Source organism: Ahaetulla prasina, chromosome 2 (assembly GCF_028640845.1).
Source record: "Ahaetulla prasina isolate Xishuangbanna chromosome 2, ASM2864084v1, whole genome shotgun sequence".
NCBI lineage: Eukaryota > Metazoa > Chordata > Lepidosauria > Squamata > Colubridae > Ahaetulla > Ahaetulla prasina.
In genome coordinates, this window is record NC_080540.1 from 274,948,031 (window position 1) to 274,974,920 (window position 26,890).

Below are 26,890 nucleotides of genomic sequence, written 5' to 3' on the forward strand. Positions count from 1 at the left end.
TTTATATGAAGGAGGTGGACACACACAAACACACCAACTTATTATTTATACTCTTTCAGAAGAAAAGAACTATGGACTAAAATGTGTGCTTAAAAGAACTGTGGACTAGAGTGTGCTTAAATCACAAGTCACTGATAGCTAGACCTGTTTGGGTTATGGCCATTTATCTCCATCCATGCACTTTGTATGATTTTAAAGGAAATCATTCATCAATTGTTATTGCTTAAGCTGTTCAGATGAAACTTGTTCCATCTGTAGCAGTTAAAGGTACTCAGTAAGTCAGACATCCAATTCTCTTGGCACCCATATTTCTTCTATTTGCTGGTGGTTATTTCTTCATGATGTATTTTAGAACAGAAGCAAATGTCAGTATTTGGAAAATTGCTTTGTGATGGATAGAAAACTTTAGTCTAATATGATATACACTTCTTTGAGACCAGCTCAGCTCCTGGTGACTTTAAGAACAGTTTTGCAAATGAAGGTAAACATATATGTCCCAAGATAATGTGGCAGGATCCAATCTGAGATGGTTTGGTTTAATAGCCAGCCATCAACATCTTAATTAACAACTAATAGCTACACACAACCAGGAACCATATAAATAGAATGTGTAGAACAGCCCAATGCACATATTCTGAAGACAGAGAAGTTACCTATAATGGGCTCCAGCATGAGCCCAAAAGCTTGAAAGACTAAACCTTTGATCCTGGTGACCAACTCAGATTAGATCTTTTCAGTTTCTTTAGAGTAGTGATTTGGAAACACCATCTTCAATTTTTGATTTTCCAGTCTACTCTGATATTTCCTGGTTGGCTCCCATCCAGGTACTAACCAGGTCTAACCCTGTCTAACTTTTCAAAATCATTCAAGATTTGCCATCTCAACATGTTTTGATAATATGCCATGAATATTGGCACTGTAGTGAATTCTTTTGCATATTTATATTTATTCTCTGTTTGATGGAAAAGAAACTGTTTTCAAAATCATGTTTCAAATTACACTTTGGCAAAATTCAATATGATCTCTCTCTCTCTCTCTTATATATTCTCAATGACTCTGGGTGACTTACAAACAATATAAAACCCAATATAAAAAGGGTAAAAAAACAATACCTACCCATCCCACTGGTGACAACAAACAATCAAATGAGCACTTGACAAGCTCCATCCCATTCTGGGTTTCTCAGGCTTATTGACAAAACCAGGTCTTCAAGGCCTTGTGAAGGGTGTCAAAATTAGTGCCACTCTAAACTCTGTGGGGATGGTGCTCCAAATGGAGGGATCCACCACAGAAAAGGCCCTTCTTCTGGGTCCTGCTAGATATAGCTCCTTAGAAGAAGGGACTTGCAACATTCCCTGCCTTCCTGCTCTGGGCCAGGTGGATATAACCAATCTTTCAGAATATGACCAATCTTATGGTTACCTGATAAGGTTGACAAAGGGAAGCAGAATCTCTTCTCTGTATTCTGTATTTATCACTCTTTCCAGTGATCTGTGGTGTCCTGGGCTTCAATTAAATCCAAAGGAAGATTTAGTGGGACATAGGAACTGAGGAACTTTTTTCATGAGGCTTTTATTCAATGGGATTTAGGAGAGAAAAATGTAAGGCGCATAAATTAATATATTAAACAAAAGAAAGACTATGTACCTGTAAAACTTAGGGAAATAATGTAACACATGAAGGTAGTCTGACCTTGAGGAGAGAAGCTGATGAAAGGGACGTGATGATATAGTTTAATTAGAAATGAAATAATTAAAAAGTATGTCAGGTATAATCTAAGTTGCTATGAGTATATATGACACTGAGAATTAGTGGTGCCCTTTACGCTTCAGTGAATTATAATAATGGAAAAAAGAGGGATTTTCAGAATGTTGTACTGAAGGAATATGATCTAAGACAAATAATTAGTCTATATATTGGTCTGTGGAACTAGATGAGTAAGTATAGGATAAATGATTGACCCATTTGAACATTCAAAAGTGATTCAGAATGCCAATTATTTGATGAATATCACCTTAGCAAAAGTTCTTTCTCTGCTGATTTGAAACACCTTAGTGACTTTTTGCGTCAAACAGAAAAAATGATATATGGTTTTAATGATTAGGGGGAAAAAAGATTATAGGAAAAAATATAAGTAATGTAATCATTGAGTAAGAGGTTAATTTACATTTGTACTTATAACTTGTAAAAGGAAATTGGAAGTCATATCTTTATCTTTTTTTTCTTTCTCCTTTTTTTGTAATTATTTGGCTTTGTCCTTTGCTTGTCTCTTTCCCCCCACTCTATTTTAAAGACTCGTAACATAAAGCATACATTTCCATTCAAATTATAAAAACATCCTTCCTATAATGACCACTCCCAGCACTATGATCGATCATATTTTTCTTTAACAAATTTTTTTAAACCAATTTCCTAAAGCCATCAAAGAGGATACTGTATAGATGTCTGGGAGAAAGCTATTCCATAGGAATGCAAAAGATCCTCAGAAGTTTCCCAGCTCCCTTCTGGGCTTGAGATATATATCTGGGTGATATCAGCATATTGATAAAACATCATCTTGTATCTCCAGATGTGTTCTCCCAGAGTTTTCATGTAGATATTGAAAAGTAGAGTTAGAGAGATGAGATTTCTGGTATTCCACAAGTGCCAGACCAATGTCCTCAACCCTAACTGGTACAGTTCATATTTAAAAGAATGGAACTACTGAAGAACAGTGCACCTAATTCCCAATTTTTCTAGTGGCCCAAAAGGATAGCATAGATCTCATCCTGCATATCTACTTTCAGTTCCTTAGAATGGCAAAGAAAGAATGTTCCAAATGCACATAAATATAAAACATTCAGACATGTTTCTGAATATAAAGCCGTCTTTAGTTGCTTTGCTGCATCTATTTTTTGACAAACAGAAAAGAATCGTTGGAGCAACAAAACTGAATCTTGAATCTATGAGGCAGGATAAAGGAATGGTAGTAAGGTCCAACAGGTTCTATGACACATCTTAACCAGTGAAGAAATGATCCCATTTTAGTAACTCAAGCAGAAGGGGAAAAATAATACATTTTAACTTGAGAAATTAACATATAAATAACATTTTCCAAAAATTTAATTTGTGCTATATAAAATATTTTCCTGACATCTAACAAAGCCGCTGTGTCAGTTTTATCAATTGAATTGATCTATTAATCAATTTTATTTTTTTTACCAGCATCTAATTACTTAGTAGTATTGATTGGTAATATTGTTGATAGCATGCTGTTTAACCTACATGCTAAAGTTGTAATCAGTGACAATTCATAGAATTTTGACATACCCAGCTCTTGACATATCCTGCTTTTCCTTCTGTATAAAGGCAAAAAAGCATGCTCTTACATGGATTACGTAACTAGGAAAATAAAAAGAGATAGGATGAAAATCGAGTGAGCGCAAAATGAACGCTTATGAAACAGAAAAACAAATTGCCCATTAAAGAAGCACATTGCAGTGGGTTGGAAAAAATGAACAATAATGAAATTACCAAAGAAATATGAGTGAGTATTATTAAAGGGAAGTAAAAAACTGAGAATGTCCTCATTGGATTAGGTTGATGAAAGGTTCATAAAGAAATAGGCAAGAAAATCAGAGAACAAAATGTATATGGGCATGATGGTAGAAAGGTATGGAGAAGCAGAGTGAATGTGTGGATATAAATTAGATTTAGCTATTTCCTCTTTTTTCTTATTCTTATCCCATTAATTTATTTGGCTTATTATATTTAATTTTCTTTTTCTGTGTTACATAATTTTATTACCTCAAATGGATATGCATATCTGCATGCAAGTATACACACTTAGTTGGGTGTGTGTGTTTGTGTGTGTTTGTGTGTGTGTGTAAGAGAATCCATTGACGGAATTAATTGATTTTGGCATTGACCATGCTTTGAAGATCTGAAATGTAGTGCAGCAAAGCAAAAATATATTATGTCTACTAATATATTTTAATAAAAGATATGTGAATTAGTCCTATCAGCGGTTTGCAGAAAGAGAAATTGAATACATGTGGGGGGGGGAGGAATCCAAGGACCCTTCCACACAACAAATCTTTTTATCTCAAAGCTCACAGAAGTGCAAGCAATTATTCAACCCACTATTAATGGAAAATTGACCAGCCCCTCCAGCTGACCAACAAAGTGTGCAAAATCTAGTGCTCCAGTGATCACCACCTATTTTTCTCCCCAAGTATGCATGCATTACAGTATGCAGTAGATTTTTAATTGATGACATATTAAAATAGATAAATGCTGTTGATAAATGGGAACTATAGAAATCAAATAGCACAGAAAGCTGCTTTGTATCTCCCTTTCATCTGCTTCCACTTTGATCGGTGAAAAAGAGGATATTGGTTAATTCAAGCAGTAACCTTTTTGACAATCTCTGGAATTGATTGCACTGCATGATTTCTCTGCTATGATCATCTAGCCAGAGCAATCTTTCAGTTGTGATAATTCAAAACATAAGTGATACGAGGCTAAGTGAAATCAGAAGGATAGTGCCAAGCCAACTCAGTAGTCATAGGTTTGCTAGTATGGAAACAAAAGTAGTCCAAAACTACTGAAAAAGTATGTACCTGAGATGTTTCTAACACTATTAGAAGATATTTCATTCATACAACACACTAGTTTAAGTTTAGCAATGATGTGGTTTCTAATATATGTAGTTTGGAAATTATGTTTTATGTGGTATAGATTATATCTTAAAATATTATTGTTTAGAAAATATGGTTTATTGCTTAGCAGATATTGAACTCAGCCAAATGTAATTTATTTTACAAAATATGGTTAAGTATAAATGGTTTAACATGATACATTAGCCCAGTTACTGAGTTTTTGAGATAAAGTGTTCAAAATCTTAACCTGGTGCTGATGTTAGTCAATTCTTGGCCTCTGTAACTATTACTCTACTCTAGATAATACCACTGTCCTGATTAATATTTTATTCCTATTAGGTAAAGGCAAAGGTTTCTCCTGTTCAGTCATGCCCAACTCTAGAGGGTGGTGCTCATCCCTGATTCACAGCCAAAGAGCCAGCATTGTCCAAAGATGCTTCCCTGGTCATGTGATCAGCATGACTATATTTTGACATGCATGGAATCTTCCTACCAAAGTGGTACCTATTTATCTGCTTGCATTTCCATGTTTTCTAAGTGCTAGGTGGGCAGCAGATGGAGCATCACCCTGATGCCTGGTGCTTGGATCTCAAATCTTGGCTATCAGCTTTCTTTAACTACTGAGCCATCACACCCTCTCTTACTCCTATAAAGATTTGTTCTTCAATTGAGTCCTTCTGGGACTGGACTTGGATACTGATTGCAGGGAGTCAACAATAGAATATGTTCAATCCAAGTTTGCATGCAGTTTGTTACATGTATGTGAGTTCTAATGTTCTCAACTTTTATCTGTCTATGCTTTCTAGAGTAAGTTGATGCTTGAGTGAAAACCTTTGAATCAGGTAAGGACCCTTTGATTGTCTGAGGAACAGAAATAGAATTGTTGCCTCTGAAATCTCCTTGTTCAAGTTTGAGTTGAAGCTTAACTTTTTCTGGGATTTTAAATTGTTGCAAAATAATAGGAAATCTATTTTTTCTGAGACCTCGCAAACTGAAGCATTACAAATAGCTGAACAAAGACAAAGCATGAAGGAAAAAAAGCATGATTTGTTTTCAGATAAATGAAAATAAGGCTGATTCAGCTTTCCAACCTTCTGAGGTTGGTAAAATGAGGACCCAGATTGTTGGGGACAATATGCTGACTCTGTAAATTGCTCAGAGGAAACTGTAAAACACTGAAGCAATATATGTCTAAGTGCTATTGCTAAATAGGCACATATGTTAAAATTAATTCAACTATGTTACTTTCAGGTCCATCATTAAGGTCCATACTTACTACTTCTGCTGTCTGCTGGCTGCCAGCAGTTCAGCAGTTTGATTCCCATGGGGAATCTCATGGTTGACTCAGCCTTCCATGGTAAAATGAGGACCCAGTTTGTTAGGGGCAATATGCTGCCTCTGTAAACCACTTAGGGAGGGAGGGCTGTAAACGCACTGTGAAGTGATATATAAGTCTAAGTGCTATTGCTAATATTTTTCAAATAGAAATGATGTTTGGTAGCAAATTATACTTTGGATATAGTAGGTATGATAAACCTCAATTGAGGACAGGATTTTTGCAGCAAAATAGCTTTAAACCTGTGATTTATAAATAATAGCAAAGCACTGTTGTGATTTATTAGACTTGCTGTTATTACAATATGTATTATTATTTTAGTGAGATAGCTGATGATCAGGGCTGGGGTGGGGCAAAAATCATGTCAAGTTAATTCTGAATCTCCTTAGGATTCATTATCAAGAAGGCATAAAGTTGTGTTCCCTAATGCACAATATATTGGTAGAGAATTCATCTGAAAATTCTCCCAAGCAACCTGAGGGCAATCTCAGACAAATAATACTTTGGACATATAATATGACCTAGCGTGAACTACAAAGAAAGGAAATTTAGCTTCACCATGAAGCAAAGCAGATGTAGTAGACAGGTATATGGCCACACCAGCAGTTAGTGCAATGACAGTCATTGGAACTGACACGTTATGGACTGAGCTGTTCTCAGCATTTTTCTTTGTATATTTATTTACTTTTTAGAATAGCTCCATCATCATTCTCTGAACATAGAAATCTTACTAAAAAATGATACAAATCTCTGTCACAGTGAAGCCTGTGGGATGAATGTTTTGGAATTGACCTTCATTTTTTTTTATCCTTTTCTCCCCTGAGTCATACTGACTCAAATATAAGTTAACCTACCAGTGAAAATCCAAACAGAACGGATTCCCAACAAAAGATAATCCAAACTACTTTTTTATTGTACACAGTTCTTTTCTCCAAACAGCTTTGCTCCAAACTGGGATTTTCCAATGCAGTATCTTTTGTATATAGCATCCACAATAAAGAGAATGTAAGGACTTCCCAAAGTCAAAATAATTATGTTTATGTGTGTGTGTCAAGGCTGACTCATAACACCTGTCTACTTGCAACTTGACAACAGAAACAAAGGGAGGTGGGAGGAGGAATGCTTGGAATGTATTGGGAGCTGGGAGGGAGGTGAGGAATTTATGTGAGCCGTTTGTTGCCTGAGAAGATCCAGATACTTCAAGGCCATGTGATGGGAACCTTCCGAAAGCACAGACTGTTTTCCCAAAATAAAAAGAACATGCTGGATTGGTGGACAATGAACAATTGGCAACTCAAATGGGGAAAAGGGAGAAATTAACTATGCTGGGTTTTTTGCACAAAAACCTCAGAGCTGTCTTAGTTTCTTCTATGCCTGCATGGATCGATCAGTAAAATTATACTCTTGGTAAAATAATGTCCCAGGAGTTTCTTTTGCTGCGTATGTAACGGGATAGTTGCAAGTGTGTTTGTCTGTGTGTGCTTTGCATAAAAATCTCACAGCCAAAACCTGTAAGATATTTACATTCTCACATAAGGTCTCATGACACTTTAGTCATTCCAATTTTAACACTCACAAAAAGGCTAAGAAATAGGTAACGGTATGAGATGAAGCAACATCTGGAACACAACACATTGCCAATGCTGGCAGTGATTCTTTCAGAAAGCCCTACCTAGAAATGGCACAGCTAAGTGGCAGAATCTAGCCCACCTTGGCTAATCATATCAAAAAGCCAACCATGGTTAGACTTACTAAGAACTTGGGGAGATGAGAATATAAAAACATCACAGTTTAGCAAGCTATTCCAAAGAGAGATTATGGATGGATAGATGATGGATTAGATACAGTAGTGGGACTGAGCCAGTCTGGACCAGTTTGGGTGAACCACTTGTTAAATTTCTGGCTGACCCCACCCCTCCCCTCCCCGCCCCGTTTTGGCTCCCAGGTAAGTGCAGGGAAGCCTACTAGGCCCAAGGAAGGGCATGGGGGGGGTGTGGTGCAGGCTCCCTGCAGCCCGTTTTTGCTCCCAGGAGGCTGTAGGGAGGCCTACTAGGACCAAAAGAGGGGTGGGGGTGGTGTGGGCCCCCATAGCCTGTTTTTGCTCCCAATGGGGTGCAGGGAGGCCAAGTGCTGCCTGTCACATCCCCTGGCCACGCCCACCATGGCCACGCCATCCAGCCGGTCATAAGGACAGAGAACCAATATTAAATTATTTGAATCCCACCACTGATTAGATAGTTGGATAAACAAAAAGATACCCAAAGAAGGCAACTTCCAGAGCTATACCCATAGTTGCCAAGAACATCCCATGGACATCTTGATATAGTCACCATATGTTGATCTCAATAGAAAGAAGACATTTTCATTGTCTTTTTTTTTGTATAGATGTTAGAAACTATACCTGAAACTATTTATATAAAAATCAATGCTTTCACTGAGCTACGATTTTTTAAATCTCTTTATTATAGATCCATTTCTGTCCTTTGGCAACTGAACTAGGAATTAACTTGAGTTTATCAATGAAAAGACATGTGGTATTTTAGTAAATTTAACTTTTAATATATTGAGGCATAATATGTTTCCTCTTCTGAGTTTCAGCCCCATTAGCTAAGGGATTTCTTGTTTGTTTGCTGTGATTCGAAGACGATCAGATTTTTAAAAAATGGGGCTGCATATGTTTATTCCCACTTTCTGGATACAGGCGTTTGGTGCACAAGTGAGAAAGAAAGAAAGTGGCACATATTATTTACATGAACATGTTGTATATACCCAATGCTTCTCTTGGAGTTCAGGTTGATAACTCTAAATGTTACAGTTCCATTTTCTTAGCAAGAAAACATTGGAACATTGGAAAGAGCCGTGGTGGCACAGTGATTAGAATGCACTGCTCATTCCAGGAGTTCAATTCTGAGCAGCTCAAAGTTGACTCATCGTTCCAGCCTTCCGAGGTTGGTAAAATGAGGACCCAGTTTTTTGGGGGCCATAGGCTGATTCTGTAAATTGCTTAGAGAGGGCTATAAAAGGAAAAGCTCCAGGCCCAGACAAGATAACTCCTTCTTGCTTAAAAGTCTGTGCTGACCAATTGGCCCCCATCTTCACCCATATTTTCAATAAATCACTAGAGATGTGTTATGTTCCTTCTTGCTTCAAACGCTCTACCATCATCCCAGTGCCGAAGAAGCCCACCATCAAGGAACTGAATGACTACAGACCAGTTGCTTTAACATCTGTAGTCATGAAAACCTTTGAAAGGCTAGTGCTTTCCTACTTGAAAACCATCACGGATCCGCTGTTAGACCCCTTGCAATTTGCATACCGAGCAAATAGATCAACAGATGATGCTGTTAATATGGCTCTGCACTACATCCTACAACATCTTGAGTCTCCAAAGACCTATGCAAGGGTCCTTTTTGTAGATTTTAGTTCAGCATTCAATACCATCATTCCAGACATTCTTCTAACTAAGCTAAACCAGCTACAGGTACCGGAACAGGCTTGTAAGTGGATCACAAGCTTCCTAACAAACAGGAAGCAGCAGGTGAAGCTAAGCAAGATCACATCAAATACCTGTACAATTAGCACAGGGCCCCCCCAAGGCTGTGTGCTCTCCCCACTTCTCTTCTCTCTGTATACCAATGACTGCATCTCCAATGATCCATCAGTTAAGCTACTGAAGTTCGCAGATGACACAACAGTGATTGGTCTCATTCGAGACAATGACGAATCCGCATATAGACGAGAGGTCGAACGACTGGCCTTGTGGTGCAACCAAAACAATCGGGAACTGAACACACTCAAAACTGTAGAAATGGTGGTAGACTTTAGGAAAAACCCTTCCATACTTCCACCTCTCACAATACTTGACAACACAGTATCAACAGTAGAAACCTTCAAATTTCTGGGTTCTATCATATCGCAAGATCTCAAATGGACAGCTAACATCAAAAACATCATTAAAAAAGGACAACAAAGAATGTTCTTTCTGCGCCAACTCAGTAAGCTCAAACTGCCCAAGGAGCTGCTGATCCAATTCTACAGAGGAATTATTGAGTCTGTCATTTGCACCTCTATAACTGTCTGGTTCGGTTCTGCAACCCAACAAGAAAACACAGACTTCAGAGGATAATTAGAACTGCAGAAAAAATAATTGCTACCAACTTGCCTTCCATTGAGGACCTGTATACTGCACGAATCAAGAAGAGGGCCGTGAAAATATTTGCAGATCCCTCGCATCCTGGACATAAACTGTTTCAACTCCTACCCTCAAAACGACGCTATAGAGCACTGCACACCAGAACAACTAGACACAAGAACAGTTTTTTCCCGAAGGCCATCACTCTGCTAAACAAATAATTCCCTCAACACTGTCAGACTATTTACTGAATCTGCACTACTATTAATCATTTCATAGTTCCCATCACCAATCTCTTTCCACTTATGACTGTATGACTATAACTTGTTGCTGGCAATCCTTATGATTTATATTGATATATTGATCATCAATTGTGTTGTAAATGTTGTACCTTGATGAACGTATCTTTTCTTTTATGTACACTGAGAGCATATGCACCAAGACAAATTCCTTGTGTGTCCAATCACACTTGGCCAATAAAAAATTCTATTCTATTCTATTCTATTCTATTCTAAAGCACTGTGAAACAGTATATATACTGTGCTATTGCTGTTGCTATTTATTCTTCCATGTAATTGTCAAAAAATAACTATAGTAAGAGTACTGTGAATTGTCTAGTGCTTCTCTGCTTAATTTCTTTATGCTACTTTATATATTTTATGCATATTTTATAAATAGCTTAACAATACATTTTAATTTTTATCCATTTCTATCTATGAAGGTTTCCAAGATCTTTTTCTATTTACATTCTTTAAAAGCTATTTGAAATATCCTCTCATCAAGAGCTCTAAATATACCATGTAATTTATAATAGTTCAACAAACTATAGGATTGTTGGGGAACCAATGGCCTACCAGATGTTGACAATTAACAGTATGTTTCAGCAGTAGCCAGGTTGGCCCAGTTTGTTGTAAAATTGTAGTTAACATCTAAATCAGAGTGGTCAAAACCCTACTCCTTTTTACATGCATGTAATATGTCAAAGATGTATAAATAAAGAGATGGGATTGTAATTTATGATCCCATCTACCGTCTTTCCTTTTGGTGGTATCTGTTCTGCAGAATCCTTTGATTTCCATGAATCTAAATTCCCCAATCCTACATTCAAACAAAATTTATAATGTAGCAATGTGAAAGAATGAATGAATATTTTCAGTTTTAAAATCCTCAGGCTGAAAAACGATCAGCATTTGCAAAGATATAACATTAATAGATCACAAATAATTCTTCTTCATTTATTCACCTATTTAGGGAGGAAAAGAATACTAAGTTGCATTTTTTCAGTGTTATTGATTAACAATTAAAAGACCTGCATTACAAATTGGAAGCACAGCAGACAATTGAAAAGGGCCGGGATAGCTCAGGCCGCAGAGAAGCCTGTTATTAGAACACAAGAGCCTGCAATTACTGCAGGTTCGAGCCCGGCCCAAGGTTGACTCAGCCTTCCATCCTTTATAAGGTAGGTAAAATGAGGACCCAGATTGTTGGGGGGGCAATAAGTTGACTTTGTAAAAAATATACAAATAGAATGAGACTATTGCCCTATACATTGTAAGCCGCCCTGAGTCTTCGGAGAAGGGCGGGATATAAATGTAAACAAAACAAACAAACAAACAAAACAAAACATATCTGACCAAAGATTTATCTAATTTCTTGTTTATTGCAGTGGGATCAAATTACATGATTAATTAGATGATGCTTCTGATTTTTTCCCCCCCTAATTATTTGACTGTCCTAAATACTCAAGTCACTATTTCTCAAAGGTCAGTTGACCTTTTCATTTTCTCTTTTACGTTTAATCACACTGCAAGAAGATACTTAATTTACTGAAAGCCCACAGTCAAGCTTTAGAATGCATCATGGGAAATGTTGTGGTTAGTACATATCATGAAATATGAAATATTTCATATTTGAAATATGGAATATGAAATATTTCATGCTCATGCTTACATATACTGTTGTGACAAATAAATAAATAAAATAAATAAATAAATACCTGCTGGCCAGTTATTTTTAGACAATATGCTACTTAAGAAAAAAAAGTATCAATCTTACATCTATACATCTGGATTTCTATTCATAACCAAAGCCATTATAAGTAGATTGGGATGGTAGAGAAAAGCATATACTTACCAGTTTATGCATAATGTGTATGCAGTTATGCAAGATGTACTAAAGGTGTTCTTTGTTTTTTAAGAGGATGCAAAAGTTCTGAATTTCATGAATAAGAAAGTTTTGGCCTCAGCATTTGTGTTATGGTAACATTTAGAGTGACCTATAATATAGTCTATTGAAGCTATCATTGACAAGTGGATATCTGAAAGAAGGACGTCAGTCATATTAGCCTACCTTTTCATCATCTAGGGTTCTGCTCTGTATCATGCCATACAAGAATGATTGGCTAGACAAAACAGATTTTTGATGGTAATAGCTGAATTATGAAACTCTTTTTCTAAGGAAATTCACTCATCTCATTTTATAGGACAGTTAGGATAATAGATAAATTGCCCCTTAATGCTCAAAAGAATGTGTTGCTGGATTACTTGGGAAACAAGACAGCTCTTCATATCCCTGGCACCATCTGAGCCAAGGTCCCAAGGTCCCAATTGTAATCTTGAGCTTTTTGTACAAATGTTAATTTGGTCTATGCCTAAACACAGCTTAAAAGGGATCAGAGTCCTGCCTTCTTTACAACCAGTGCAATTTAGAGATGGAACATTTCTCACCTTAAGATGGCAAAGTTTACTCAGGTCTCTGGTTAAAAGCTTTGACAAAACTCTATAAAAAGTTGGACTTTGGAGAAGAAATTGTGAGCTAAAAGCAAAGCTGATGACCATGGCAGAATGAAAAGGTAGCAAGTAGACTGGATCTTCATAATTCTTCTCCAGACAGGAAGAGGCTTTGAGATTGCCCACAAGGACTCCACACAGTTGTCTTTTGTGAAATGATCCCAAGACCATGGGCTTAGAATTCTGGGAGAAGGGGGAATGCCTTCTTTGTTAAAATGCACATTTAAAGAGAGAGGGTTCTCATGCTTCCCTTTCTAATCCTTTTAGAAATTGCTTTTTAATTGTTTTTCAGTTATTAGGAATCTTTGGGTTAACCAACCTGAAAATACTGGGTGAGTTTCTTCAATACTTAGCAAAAGAAGTTTTAAACACAAGTTTAAAAACTTTAAAAAAATCATTTTATTGTTTTTAATACATAGCAAAAGGATGACTAGAACATTGATTCTAGAAAGTTACAGACAGACTAAGGACAGATGGCTTTAAAATAAGATTTTTGAAATTAATTAATTGGTCAGCTTTTCAACCCTTTAGCATGAGATATGAGATTAGAGAAATGTTATATATGTGTGTGTGTGTGTGTGTGTGTGTGTGTGTGTTTTCATAGGTTTTCATGGGTATAGGTATGTAGGTCTTGGCATTTTCGGGTCTTTTCCCGTGTAAGGTTGAGAGTATCTTGGTGACGAGGTCTCACTATCATCTTCAGGTGGTGTCTTCGGCTTCGTGCTTCTCGAGCAAAGAGTGGTCAGAGCTGCAATCTCTCTATAAATACTGGTGGGGAGGTGGGAAGTGTGGTTGTGAGCGGGTTGGTTGATTGGTAGATGGAGTGGGTGTTTGCAGATTGGTCAAGGTGGGGAATGTTGCTGTGAGCACAGAGCCAACCAACCCACTCACAGCAACACTCCCCACCTCGACCAATCTGCAAACACCCACTCCATCTACCAATCAAGATGCAACCACACAGCCAACTAACCCGCTCACAGCAACACTCCCCATCTCCCCACCAGTATTTATAGAGAGACAGCAGCTCCGACCACTCTTTGCTCAAGAAGCATGAAGCCAAAGACACCAGCCTGAAGAGAGATCAATAGATTTGCCTTGGAACTCTTTAGAACTCTGCACTGGGATATTTCAGAATTCTCTCCTAGTCTAATGCTCTTCAACATTTTTATAAGTACAGTAACTTAGACAAGGGGATAAAAGAAATGGTCAGCCAATTTGCAGATAATACAAAGTTGCCAGGGAAGAGATTGATAATATCTCAGAAAAGAATAATATCAGCTCCCAAAGCCTTCTGGAAAATGCGAACAGGATTGGATCTAGTTAAATCTCAGGGAAATTACTGTTGGTGAAAGGTGAGGGGCAGATTCAGAAGGCACGTCCATAAATTCTTCCTGGTGATAACTGAATTTTTAAGGAGTTACACAATGAATTGGCTCACATTATCAAGCACCAATCAACATTTTAGCATAACTTAATGGATTGTATGACCTCAGCCATTTTTTCTGTACCTTTGAAAAGAGCTGGTCATCCTAACAAATGTCTTGCTTATCATGATTATTCTAAAAATCCAATCATCAAATGTGGAGAAGGCTCATCTGCAAGCAAAAAAATATGCTTGTATATTCTGGCTTGTATATCCTGGCAACTACATGGCAGTCATCAATCAGATAATAGACTCTGCCTATCACTGAAAGGTCAAACACACTTACTGGGAATAACCATCTGGCATGCTTAGCAAAGACAGGATTTTGTCTGTTAGCTTTTGTGTGCTACATTTTCCATGGTTTCATCAAGTCTCATACCTCGGAAGTGGGCAGTATGCTGAAAAAGAGGAGTGGTAACTAAGGCAATCAAAAAGGTCAATCAAAATTGCAAGGGTGCCCTATCATTTTTTGATGCATGTGCAAACAATGCTCAGATAATGTGTGTCTAAGAGAGGGGTGTCAAACTTGCATCACACGCTGGCCATTCCCACCCCCATTTTAGCAAAGGGAGGGGAGGTTGCAATACGTCACATCACGACAATGTGATGATGCAAATTTAACACCCCTGGTCTAAGACAAGAAACCAAATAATGTATATAAGTCTCAAAGAATGTCAGAATAATTTAAATTGTAAGCTCAAGGAGCTATAATTAAGGTTGCCATTTACACTTTGCAAAAACAAAGTCACCATTAAAAAAAGAGGACGTTTGTTTGCATAAAATATGCATATGCAAATTTATATAGAATTTGAGAAAGATTGTTGATAGTTCAAATGGAAATGCAATACGCATACAATTAGCTGTTATTAATAAAACAATAACAATTTAGGAAAATAGCTAATTAAACAACAGACTGAAGCAGCAACTGGCTTTCTATTTAGTACTGTTTGATTCTGATTTCTACTACGATTCTTTTGGCAGAATATTTGAATTACTGTTCTTTTTTATTTGAAGTATCAATTCAAGTATAAAAGTAACTGAATTCCCCAAAATGAAACTTAAAAACAAATCAGACTAAACAAAAATGTAGTTCAGCTTTCTCTGATCAGCTGTCCTTCAGAAATACTGCCACAACTTAGATACCTTCAGGTTATGAAATGCAGACCTGATTCGATTTCAGTACTATCTAAAAATCCATCAGTAATGCTGAATTGGTTTTAATGAATGTACTTGTAGGCAAGGATGTATTTAAGAAATTAGACTGGCCCCAACTCTGCTTTCATTCTGAAAAGCCCTAAAGATTTGGATTTGTTCCAGGACATGGGGAATTGGATGTGAGATGTTGTTATTTTATTGTTAATTGAGTTTTGCCCTTGGCTGTCATTATAGGTTCTTTATTGCTGTAGTTTTATATTTAATTTTGTAGTTGTAGTTGTGATGTTAAGTTTCCCCGAGTAGCCATGGTGAGATGGGCAGTCAATTCAATTTAATCAGAATAGAGCTGGAAGGTACCTTGGTGGTCTTCTAGTCCAATCCCCTGTTCAAGCAGAAGACCCTATACCAGGTGGCTCTTTTAAGACTTGTGGACTTCAACTCCCAGAATTTTGCTGGCTGAGGAACTCTGGGAGTTGGTCCACAAGTCTTAAAAGAGCCAAGTTTGCAGACCCCTGCCCTATACCATTTCAGACAAGTGACTATCCAGTCTTTTCTTAAAAATCTCCAGTGGTGAAGCACCTACAACTTCTGAAGGCAAGCTGTTCCACTGGTTAATTATCCTCACTGATAGGAAGTTTCTTCTTAATTCCAAGTTGTTTCTCTCCTTGATTAGTTTCCATCCATTGTTTCTTGCCTTGCCTTCTGGTGCTTTGGAAAATAAGTTGATCCCCTCTTCTTTCTGGCAAGCTCTCAAATACTGGAATACTGCTATAATGTCACCCCTAGTCCTTCTTTTCTCTAGACTAGCCAAATCCAAAACTTGCAACCATTCTTCATGTGTTTTTGTCTCCAGGACTTTAAGCAACTTAGCTGCTCTTCTTTGCACTTTTTCCAAAGTCTCCTCTTTTTTTTAATGTGGTGACCAAAACTGGATGCAGTATTCCAGGCATGGCCTTACTAAGGCTTTATAAAATGGAACTAATACTTCACATGATTTTGATTCTATGTCTCTGTTTATTCAGTTTTTTTGGCTGCTGCTGCATACTGCTGGCTCATGTTTAAGTGATCATCCACTAGGACCCCAAGGTCCCCCTCATAGTTACTGTTTTTGAACCAGGTTTCACCTGATGTGTACTTGTACCTTTGATTTTTCTTGCCTAGGTGTAAAAACCTTCCTTTTCTCTACATTAAATTCCATGTTGTTGAATACAACCCATTGTTTATGTCTGTCAAGATCTTTTTGGACCCTGAGCTTGTCTTCTGACAGTGTTAGCTATTCCTGCCAGCTTAGTGTTATTTGCAAATTTGATGAGTTCCCCTTCTACTCCCTCATCTAAGTCATTTATAAAGATATTGAAGATGGAACTATTTTAGAGGAATATTAAGTCTTCTAAATTGAATGAATGAATGAATGAATGAATGAATGAATGAATGAATGAATGAATGAATGAATGAATGTTACAATAATCACACCAATGATTACACTAACCATTTAACTAACATCTGACTTGAGGGCCAGATTTAGTCATAATATCATGAATTTAGCAAATGCTATACTCCTCTTTATAGTTTTTAGGAGAGGAAACATTCATGATTTCTGAACTTTCACACAATCTTGGATGAGATATTGAAGATAAAATACTTGTAATGTTGTGAGACTTTGAATATATGTGTATGTGTGCCTGTGTGTGCATGTTCCATAGCACCCAGTGATGCATGATGTCTGAAAAGATTGCCTGTCACTGAGATGATTCTCTGCCAAGTCCTGTTATGAACCTCATGATGGTGGTGTTGGGAAACTATTTTTGGCCAATAAGAGAAATTCTGTGAGAGATCTCAGAATTCTAGGTGTGTATAAGAATATATACTCCCATGAGGATCACCCAAAGTCATAATATCATCCCAGTTGTCCAACTAAGGCAAGCAGTCACTTATATTGGGCAATATAAGAAGATGCTGGAGAGAGATGATCACTTGAATGATCAAAGGCATAATTTCACACTGTGCATGAGAAGTGAATGGTAAACAACTCCTGTATCTTATCAAGATAGCCACATGGATAGACAGAATTAAATGATTGATGATATAGTGGCTGATGATGGATCTCTCACATCAGGTGGCATTTGACATATCACCAAGAAAGAGGTGAAGTTCTTTTGGAATATTAATAATGTTTATGACATGGCTAGATTAAAGATTTTAGGACAGTTAGTTTTTATTGTTTATTTTTATTATAAAACATATGTAATACATTATTATTAGGTACAATAATGTATATGTAATACATTATTATTTATGACATACAGTATTTCCTTGAGATTATTAACAGTTTACTGCAGGGTTGCTCAACTTTGGCAACTTTAACAGCCATTTAATATAAGAGTTATTCAACTCCAACCTCTGACACAGAAGAAGAGGTGGTTGGCCAGTTTTATGGTCAACTTCAATGTGACAGAGTATGGAGACGACTTCCGGTGTCCAGTGGCAACGGTCGTCTGGAGGCTTCTCCTGCCTCCAGTGCCCGAATCCGGCCGCCGCCGAGGCCCCTAGGGGCCAGGTGTTCGAAAAGGACACCTGCCGTGCAGACGGCTCGCCAGGGTCTCCCAGCCGACATACAGGACTGGGGGACCGATGCTGGCGCGTCCTAGGCTCGGCGGGGTTCGAGGCCACAGGCCACGCCATTACTTTGGTCGTCGCCTGGGCGCTGTGCCCGGTGACACCGGGCTTTGGATTTATAACTGCAGCAGCCTGGTGGTGAACAGGAACGGAGAAGAATTGAGGAATGGAGAAGGGAAGGGATATCGGTGGCAGTGGAGTGCTCCGGAGTGCGGGGTTTTCTCCCCTGCGGCTGGAAGGAGCACGAGTCATTCTGGAGAGAGGAGAACTTAAAATAAGAAGATTACCGGTTTTGTGGAGCTCTGGAGAGAAGAGGTGATGGAGAAATTTAGGAGGGAGGTTTGAGGCCCCCTCCTCTGGGGAACAGTGGTGGCGTCCAGCTTCCGCCTTCACTATGAGAATTTTGATGACATCACTTCCCTTGACTTCCTGGTTGACTAACTGTACTCTGGACTCGTTGCTCCTGTGAGTGCCCCTGGTGGATCCGGAGGAAATTACAAGGATACTGTGCTTGCCTGAGGATTTTGAAATTTTTTTTTAAATGGCAAAGGTCAGAGACCAACTGCTGGAGAGATGGAGAGAATTCTGGAAAAGTTATCCAATATGGACAAGAAATTGGATGATTTGCAAAGAGGCCAAACGGAAATAAGAGCAGAAATTGTGACTATCCAAAAGGATTTAAAGGATACTCAACAAGTCTCAGCAGAAAACAAGCAGAAAGTGGAAGGTCTGGAGGGTGAGATGCGGGCAGTGCAGAAAGAGAGGAGACGACAGGCAATGCTGTGCTTGGACTACAGATGGATAAAATGTCTTATTTCCTTAGGTTTCAAAATTTGGAAGAAGTGGACCAAGAAGATTTGAGAGATGTTGTGACTAAATTGTTGGGAGAATTTCTTGGGAGAGGTGTTGATTTCATGAATTGGGATGTGGATCGAGTTTATAGAGTTAATTCACAATATGCACGCACGCATGCAGGTCGCAGAGAGGTTCATGTCAAATTTGTGAGAAGAGAGACGAGATGAAATTCTTAGAAAACATAGGAGTGGGGCACTGACTTATAGGGGCAGGAGATAGCCATTCTGAGGCAGATTCCCAGACAGGTACGTGAAATGAGAAAGAAATATTACTTTTGTCAAGCAAATTGTACCAGAAGGGAGTAGGCTTCAGATGGCTGATGCCAGAGGATTGATGATTTTCCGGGAGGGCATTACGAAAAAAATTAGTACAATTGCGGAGGCTACGGCCTACGTGGAGGAACACAAAGCCCTCCTGGAATTAGATGACCCAGGAATTGAAGAAGGGGAGGTTATAGACCATGGGGCGGAGGCGGCTGCCGCTGTTGCGGCCCTGGAGTTGGGTCAGGCTAAACCCAGAGTTCTGAGATCCAAAACTAGGAAGTGACAAAGATATTTGGTATTGTGTTGGTTTTCCTTATTCTCTTTTGTATGATATTCTGTTTATTCTTGACCCTTCTTTATTGCGTATGTAAGATTTGTAAACTTAGCTACTTCGTGTCACCTGCTTGCCATATGGCTGTTGTATGTGTTTAAAATTTGAGCAAAATTCTTATCTTGCATAAGAAAAATGAAAATTTACCATACCTGATATGTATTTGTATAAACCTTTTTTGACCAATAAAAACTTTTTGAACCAAGAATGTGACAGAGTATGCAAGCAATATTGGAATGCCAAAGCTGAAAATTCTAGGAAACAGGAACAAGTAAAACAATCTGTCGGTTTCTGTCAATCTAATGTTTTTTTCATTGTCAATGCAGCTATCATACAGCTAAACCAGGGGTCAGCAATCTGTGGCTCTGGAGCCACATGTGGCTCTTTCACCCCTCTGCTGCGGCTCCCTGTCTCTCAAAATATGCATCACAACCGCCAATATGCGGCACCCGCTGGCATGCAATTTATTGAACTTTTCAACCCCCGGTAGGCTAACCCTGGATAAATCCAAGAAAAAAAAGGTTCAGAAGAAAACACAATCTTTAATTCAACTAAATATGCTAGTTTTGTGGCCGCTCAAGAAATAGTCAGATACGGAAAGGGTTTTATGGCTCCCAGTGTTTTCTTTTCTGTGGGAAATGGATCCAAATGGTTTTTTGAGTGTTTAACGTTGCAGACCTCTGAGCTAAACTGATACATAAATTGATGAGATATCTGTAAAAGTATAGCAAACAACAGAAGAAAAATCTGTAAAGTTCTAATCAAACTACCAACAAATCTAGAAAAAGACACAGTGGCCAAAGTTTGGAAGAAATCAGAATTCATGCTAACAAAAAAAATATTCATCAGAAAATTTCATTGTCTTCGTGTGAAACCAATACATAGAATAGGAAACCCCATTCATGATGGAACCTGGTGAAAAAACTGGCTTCGAATCAGTAAAGGAATGAGACAACGCTATCTTTTTTTTTTACTGAAAAGGTTTTTACAAAAATTTTCACACCCCCTTTTCCCCCCTCCCCCCCACTCCATCCCCTCCCTCCTCCCTCCAAAACCACCCTCCTCCCTTCCCTCCCCCCGACTTCCCAGAACAAACACAAGGTATAGTTCAAAAGAAAAAACAATAATTCGCTAAATTTTCCCTAACACAAATTATAATCCTCCCCTTCTCCCCCATACAAATCAAAGATAAATACATCCTAATCATTCAAAAGCAATCTGATATCTCTTAATCTGATATCTATTTTGCGTATATTCAATCCATTTTTTCCATTCAGTTAGATATTTTTCTTGTGTAGTGTCTTTCAAAAAGGCTGAGATTATGCTAATTTGGCCATCTCAGCCAAATTAGCAACTTTCAATATCCATTCTTCTATTGTAGGTAACTTTTTTTTCTTCCAGTATTGTTCTATCAGTAGTCTTGCCGCTGTTATTAAATTTAAAATCAACTTAGTCTCAATTACTGTACAGTCCGTAATAATTCCCAATAAGAAAAATTACGGTAGGAACTTTATCTTCTTTTTCAAAACATTTTGTATAATCCACCAGATCCTTATCCAAAAAGCCTTAATCTTCTTACAAATCCACCAAATATGAAAATATGTAGCATCATCACAATTACATCTCCAACATTTCACTTGATTATCTGAATACATACATGATAATTTCTTAGGGTCTAAGTGCCACCTATAAAACATTTTATAAAAATGTTCCCTCAAGTTCTGTGCTTGCGTAAATTTAACATTTCTAACCCAATTTTTTTCCCAAGTTTCCAAAAATATTGGTTCTCGAATATTTTGTGCCCATTCCTTTATTAAATCCCTTTCAGAGTCTATTTCTATCAACACATTATACAATCTCTTTATATGCGCCTGAGTGAGACAACGCTATCTTCTGTCTGTCTCCATATTTATATGTTAAATATAAAGAATACCAAACTAATAACAAAAGGTATAGCAACCAGTCTCAGAACTGAAATTACAGTATTCAAGTGGCCAATAGTTTCTGCCTTTTAGGATTGTAGCAATGTTAAAGGAACCAGCAATACAAAATCCATCACCATGGGTAAACAATAAATCAAACACATCATGGAACAAATCAAACTATGGATAAGGCACAAATAACCAGGTTCAAATTATATTTTGGACACACTATACCCTTGAGAAGTGTATAATGCTGGGAAAGGTGGCACAAAAGAGAAGAAAAGAATAGCCAGTATCAGGGTAGATGGAGTGGCAATGAATGTACGGTTGGAAGACTAATGGGCAATGCTGGGGATAGATTATCCTGGAGAAGATCTGTCTTTGTTGTTGCTAAGAAGTGACATGGACCTAAGAACATATAAACAATCAATCAAATCAATCCAGCTGACATAAGACAATTGCCAATATATATCAGTGCCAGATACTAATAGTGTATCTCACACGGTCATGTGGTACCTATCATCATGATAGCCTTTGAGAAATGGTCATCATTAAACAGTAATAAATATATATACTTGTTCTTTGTACTTGCAGTTAGTCAGCACAAGAATGGTTCAAAGTCTGGTATCTAATTTCATAAATCAACTCTGACACATTTCAAAAGACACCATCAAATTAATTTTATACAGAAAATGAAATTCCAAAAAGTGAATGGCGCCTATGTATGTATATACATATTTATATACACACATCTCTGAATTTATTATGTCTCAATAGTGAATGATATATTCCTATATTAAGGAAAGAAAACTACAGACATAAAGAAAAAAGCTCTAATTCATACTGCAATCCAAAATAATTTCCAAGGTAATACATTTCATTAATACAGTGAGATTTATTTCTGAGTAATCCTGCAGAAGACAATGCAGTTTGTATACTGCTTTACCTGAGTGTATACAAAATGGCTTATTTTCAGAGGCTCTTTAGATATCATGAAGAAATGCCATTCCATTTCATCATAATGTATAAATAGCTTTTGAAGGAAACACAAGGGCTTAACAATATTCTCTATCTTACAGCAAATCCTGTCATTTGATTAGCTAATTCAGTAATTTCAATAGAAATCTCGTCCTTAGAAAATAGTAGCTTTTAATAGATCCACATGGGGAAAAGCATTTTTGTATCATTAGTGTAGGTTTCCTATCTATTCTCTATTGAAGATGGATGGAAAATGATTGTCAGAATAATTAGCTATTCTGCAAATCAAGCTCCAGTGCTAACTTATTATCTTGACATTGATGATTAGCATTCAGAGTGAGACTATTTCACAAAAGAGCAAATTTAACTGAAGGAACAATGCAAAAATAAAGCATGTATTATTGAAAGAATGAAATCAGTCATAGGTGAGGAAATACTGAGGAAATCCATTATAACTATTTAGGGTGTTTTTTTTACAAAAAAATTCTTCTAAGCCTATTATTTCAAATTTTAGGTAGTTTCTGCGCCAAACATTTCTCCTTCTAATTGTTCTCATTTAACTTGATGAAAAGTTTAAACAATAGTGAAATGTTCATGAATAAAGTGACAAGTTCTTATGTTTAATTAAGGGGTGCATGAAAGAAGTGCTTTATAGTTTTATGGCTCATTTCCTAGATCAGGACTTCCCAGTCTTGGCAACTTTAAGCCACATGGACTTCAGCTCCCAGAATGCCCCAGCCAGCATGACTGGCTGAGAAATTCTAGAAGTTAAAGTCTATGCGTAACCTCCTGGCTTCCCATCCTTTGGTTGAATCCCAAGTAAAACTTCATGAGGGAATTTTTCCTACCATCTTTCTTTGGCTTCAGACACTGTTGAGTTATTCACACCTAAACGTTAATGTTTTCCCAATCACATTAACACTGTTACCAATTTTGAGTATTCTTACAGGATATCATATTTGCTTTACATTGATTTTTTTCTTCCCATTACTTTTTATAGCATTTTAATTCCGTTCTTCAATTTATATTAGCATTCTTATAGAATATAGATTCTCTGAAATATTCTTTTTTCCCCGTGGCAAGTTTCTTTCAAGATCCATTTTTCTCTACTTCATCATAAACCATTATTTCTTTCTCCATGTATACACTTGAATAGTCCTATGCCTAACCACATATTCAAAACACAGGGATCTTTTTATAAATATAGTTATAAAACTATATAGTTAGAACAATTAATCAGTGGAACAGTGGAACAGTGCCTCCAGAAGTTGTAAATGCTCCAACACTGGAAGTTTTTAAGAAGATTGGATAACCATTTGTCTGAAGTGGTGTAGGGTTTCCTGCCTAAGCAAGGGGTTGGACTAGAAGACCTCCAAGGTCCCTTCCAACTCTGTTATTCTATTCTATTCTATTCTATTCATACTCTCTTGTCACCATTTTCTTTCATTCCTTTCATTCCAGTCCTTTTTTCCAATCCTACTTATATAGGGTTTATATATATATATATCCTTTATATCACCTAACATTATATTTTCCTTTGTAATATCTTCATTCAAATGTTGCATATTTTCCTCAAAATTAATACCTGGTTTTTCAACTGATAAAATTTCTCACAGCATAATATATAGCTATCAATAACCTATGGATTCCTAGTTTCATATGCACACTCAGAATATGCATCCATAAGTTAAATGTTACCACTTCATACTTTTTGACATACATTTTAGCTTTTTCATTCATAATAAAATCTATAACTTCACTTCCCTAAATATATTTATTTCCTCCATTCCATAATATTATCTCTATTCAGATCTGTTATATTGTTCATTTTTTTTGACTGACACACAACACATTTTTGTCCTGTAATTTCCTTCATTAATTCATTCCCTTCATTAATACATGTTCTTTGCCATTTATTCATCTTAGATGCCAAGTGGCAACCTTCCATATTTCATAATTACTGCACATGAGATTGGCTTGGCCAATCAAAATGTTACATAGCATTTTTGAGTAATATAGAGCAGGTATAGACTAGAAACCCATCTCTAGATACTTGTTCCTTGTGTAACATCTTCTACTAATGGTAAATCAGATTTGGTAAATCATGGCCAATAGGCCCCAAACCCCAATTTCATCCAAAGATGTTCTATATAAGATAATTTAGAGGTTACCTTGTAGTTCAACATGATGTTGTCAGGATCCCATCATCTGCTGGGTGCATATTGTGTACTGACATTCAGGCTTTTGTGCTTTGAATCTCACTAGGATTAGAGGCTGGCTATGAAGAAGAATATATAAGCCCACCCTGGATACATTGAATATAGGAATTATTTTAGTATTTTCCTGAAAACTGCCCATCAGCTCTGATTTGGGCCAAACTTAGTTTCAGAAATAATGTATAGGAATGTCTTGATTAACAATAGTAATTGGGATTGGCAACTCTGTCAATCTAAGTAACACAGTCATAAAACACAATGTCATGGGTTGCCAATAATAATAACTACTGGAAATATTTTAGTGAACCATCTGTTTGATTTTTAACTTTATGCATTGAAGCTAGTGTTAGTTCCCATCAGGGCCTTTTTAACAGCATTGTGAGCTCCGGGCAAAGCAGAGTACTGGGACCCCTACACAATTACTCACAGGAATAAAAATGTAAATGATCCATAAAATTAAACATATATTTGCATATATATATATTTTGTTTACATTTATATCCCGCCCTTCTCCGAAGACTCAGGGCGGCTTACAGTGTGTAAGGCAATAGTCTCATTCTATTTGTATATTTTTACAAAGTCAACTTATTGCCCCCCCAACAATCTGGGTCCTCATTTTACCTACCTTATAAAGGATGGAAGGCTGAGTCAACCTTGGGCCGGGCTTGAACCTGCAGTAATTGCAGGCTACTGTGTTCTAATAACAGGCTGTAACAGCCTGAGCTATTCCGGCCCTATATGCATATAACCTGAGCTATCCCGGTTTATATATGCATATAAACATATATTAATTTTAAAAATGCAGTAAAATGTAATAAATATGTTGCTGTATTTATATGATACAAGGTGCATTGAAGGGTTAACATACACAGATTAGTAGATTCTCATAATCCTAAAAGCTTTAACCAAAAACTTTCTACTATTGACCTCACCCCATTCCTAAGAGGACCATACGGGGCGTGCATAAGCGCACAAACGTGCCTACCGTTCCTGTCCTATTGTTTTTCTTTTCTTGTTCCTATATATATATATGCTTATACCTCCTTATATTTACTCATATAAGTGTTTATATACTATATAATCTTTTTGTATGATACCTACATATATTGTTGTGACAAAATAAATAAATAAAAATAAAAAATAAATAGTATGGGGCCCCTATGCTCGTGTGGCCCACAGGCAAGTGCCCCTCAAGCCCATGCGTTAAGACATCCCTGTTTCCCACCCAAGAAAATATACCTATATTTCCTTCAAAGGCTTATCCAATATGTAGACATACTTTACAGCTTTTTTAGGTAACATTACTGAGACGATTTAGCTAATGCACAGATCTGCAAATTGAAGCCTGATTTTTAATTAATCTTGATAGATCATTCTGACTTTCACTAATTACCTTATATAATTCAGAAATTATTCAGATAATTAGCACATTTCCCATTCACTCAATATACCCATAACACATACTCTTTTGAAGCATCACTTTATGCTTTTATCTGTAATAGCACCAAAAAAAGGGAGGTGGGGCACAGGTGGGTTTTAGCAGGTTCTGACCAGTTCTGGAGAACCAGTAGCGGACATTTTGAGTAGTTCGGAGAAGTGGTAGTAAATATTCTGACTGGCCCCACTCCCATCTATTCTCTGCCTCCCAAGTCCCAGCTGATTGGGAGGAAATGGGGATTTTGCAGTAACCTTCCCCTGGAGTGGGCTGGGAATGGATTTTTACAGTATCCTTCCCCTGGAGTGGGCTGGGAATGGAGATTTTACAGTATCCTTCCCCTGCCAAGCTACACCCACCAAGCTACACCCACCAAGCCACGCCCACAGAACTGGTAGTAAAAAAATTTGAAACCCACCACTGAGGTGGGATGGAGAAGAAAAGAGTTTTGAAGAGGTTCATACCATAAGGCTATGCAGATCGTGAATTATACTGCACAATACATTCCAGAATATCTTCTTGGCCTGAAAGAAGAATCATATCAGATTGAGAATTGGACAGAGCAGTATAAGGAACAGAGACTGGTTTCTCCCTGTAAGATTGTCCACTCTTCTCTCATTGATCAAACTCTACAGAGAGGCTATATGGATAGTTTCACTGGGGAGTATCCCATGATGTAGCTAGTGTACCAATTAAGTACAAGAGACTTTTACAAGACAGACCCTCTAAGGCCTCATGGACTAGATACTGCAGAAACCTGATGGGGCTCTACCTGTTGAAGCATGCAAAAATCATCTGC